The sequence below is a fragment of the Rhipicephalus microplus genome, chromosome 5, assembly GCF_043290135.1.
Source record: "Rhipicephalus microplus isolate Deutch F79 chromosome 5, USDA_Rmic, whole genome shotgun sequence".
NCBI classification, from domain to species: domain Eukaryota; kingdom Metazoa; phylum Arthropoda; class Arachnida; order Ixodida; family Ixodidae; genus Rhipicephalus; species Rhipicephalus microplus.
The window spans coordinates 209,208,402-209,211,256 of record NC_134704.1 but is presented as its reverse complement, the minus strand read 5'-3'; positions in this window follow the sequence as shown (position 1 = coordinate 209,211,256).

The following is a 2,855-nucleotide window of genomic DNA, read 5'->3' as shown; positions in this document are numbered from 1 at the left end:
GCTGAAAATCGCTCAAGGCGAAACAACCTAATATTTTACGGTATCCCGGACCCTTCCGCATCTGAAACATTTTCTGAATCGGAGCGGCTGGTAATGAATCTTTGCCGGGACAACCTACAGGTTCACTTAGAACCAAGAGATATCGAACGCGCGCATCGTCTCGGTCGACATTCACCTGAACGCTCCCGGCCCATAATCGTGAAGATTGCTCTGCACAAGACAAAAACTGCAATATTATCGAATGGTCGCAAGCTTAAGGGGACAAGTTACGGCATAGGTGAAGACTTCTCACGCTCAGTCCAAAATGCTAGAAAACAACTAATTGCTTTTGCGAGAAGTAACAACAAGCCATTTTCAATGCACTTCAAAACACTGCACATGAATCAGAAGCGCTACATTTTCGACGCCGAATCAAACACCGTCAAAGAACTATCGTAGCAATCAAGCCACCGGGAAAAAAAAACGACCGCTGTTGCGGTTACTAGCAAAACTCTTTCACTATCTGTTATTTACACTAACATTCGCAGTTTCCTACCCAAACGGGAACTTATATCTAGCACTGTATCATCCTCTGAAAGCAATGTGCTATTACTTACCGAAACGTGGTTAACTGATGACATCCGTGATGACGAAGTTCTGTCAGAATTACCAAACTTCCAGTTGTACAGGGATAACCGCGCATCTACTCGTGGTGGCGGTGTACTCATTGCTGTTCACGAGCAATTATCTTGCTCAGTCGTACATATTAAAACAGAGCTAGAAATGCTCTGGGTACTTATTAAGGCACATCCTCAGTCCGTTGTACTGGGCGTTTGCTACCGACCACCCCGTGCTAGTTCCAATTTTAGCAACCAACTTAATCAGGCCATGTGCCAGCTCACGTCTGCTCATCCAAACGCGCACGTACTTTTATTCGGTGATTTTAACTTCCCACAAATAGAATGGCGCACCAGCAATGTGCATTCATCTACGGGTGTAGGTGAAGCTAATGCGTTTCTTGATATTTGCCTAAACTTCAACATGACCCAACTAGTCACAGAGCCAACACGTGTATCGCAAGATACAGCCAGTGTCCTGGATCTGATACTAACCAACAATCCTGAAAGCCTGTCACGCATTCACTATCTACCCGAAATCAGTGACCATAAGACAATTCACGCCACTTTTTCTTTTCAACCGCTTAAACGAGAAACCTACAAAAAAACGATCCATCTATATGACAGAGGGGATTACGAAACAATAAACGAAGCTCTTAGCGCATTCTTCCACACTTTCCAAGCAACTTTACATCAACACACAGTAGATACGAATTGGACCCGCTTTATCGGTAAACTGACGGAGCTAACCGATAAATTCATACCTAAAGTCAGCTTCACAAGCACCTGCAACAAACCCTGGTTTACTAAAAATCTAAAACGCCTTGAAAATAAAAAGAAACGTTTATTCCGATCTGCCAAACGTGCAGGTCAACCGAGTGTATGGGATAGGTACTATGAGGCTGACCGCAATTATCTTTTAGCCCTGCGCAAAGCAAAAAACTTCTTCTATAACACAGACCTACCCAAGCTACTGCAGACTAATCCCAGACAGTTCTGGAAAACACTTAAGGCTGACAAACCGCGTGACACTGTACTAACCCTTGAATCTGGTGAAGCTATTACTGACGGGGAATGTGCGAATCTATTCAACGCTTCTTTTGCTACAGTTTTTACTGATGAACCAAGCATACACTCCCGCATACCTTCACTTGGCTTTAATTGTAATCATGACATGCCAGCAATCAATTTCTGCGCAAATGGAATATTGTCTATAATAGAAAAAATGAAATTGTCATCCTCTGCGGGCATGGATGGTATCAATTCCAAAATTCTAAAAAATGTTAAAGAGAGTGCTTCGCTTTTTCTTGCTCTAATATTTTCCCAGTCCCTTTCCTCAGGAATCATCCCATGTGACTGGAAGATAGGGAAGGTCGTTCCGGTCTTCAAATCAGGCGATAGAAACTCTCCACTTAACTATCGCCCCATCTCCCTAACAAGCGTCCCCTGCAAGATCATGGAGCATGTCATCTACTCCCACATAATGAATTTTCTCGACAGCAATAATTTTTTTCACCCTTCACAACACGGCTTCCGCAAGGGGTTGTCGTGTGAAACACAGCTGGCAGCCTTCTTGCATGACATTCATACTAACCTCGACGTTAACGTGCAAACTGATGCCGTTTTTCTTGATTATGCTAAAGCATTCGATAAGGTGCCTCATCAACGATTGTTCGCTAAACTTTCCCAACTAAATTTACATCCCACCGTCATAAAATGGATAATAGAGTTCCTTACTAATCGATCACAACGCGTCGCTGTAAATAACCACCTGTCTACTGCCATCCCAGTAACATCAGGTGTCCCTCAAGGCTCCGTCCTTGGCCCGCTACTATTTTTAATCTATATTAACGACTTACCTTTGCATGTAACCAGTAATATACGTATGTTCGCAGATGACTGCGTTGTCTACCGCACAATACTAAACACCTCTGACCAGTTAACCTTAGAGAACGATCTTACTAACGTTTCGAAATGGTGTACCACTTGGTTAATGACACTAAACGTAAATAAATGCAAAACTATGTCATTTACGCGTAGCAATAATCCGCTCATGTTTCCGTACACAATCAACAGCTTACCCCTAGAACTGACTAACTCTTATAAATACCTAGGTGTCACCGTGACTAGCGATCTGATCTGGCGTACGCATGTCCAAAACATCATTTCATCGTCTAACAAAACCTTAGGCTTTTTAAAACGTCACCTCAAAAGTGCTCCAATGCAAGTAAGATTACTTGCCTACACATCACTAGTGCG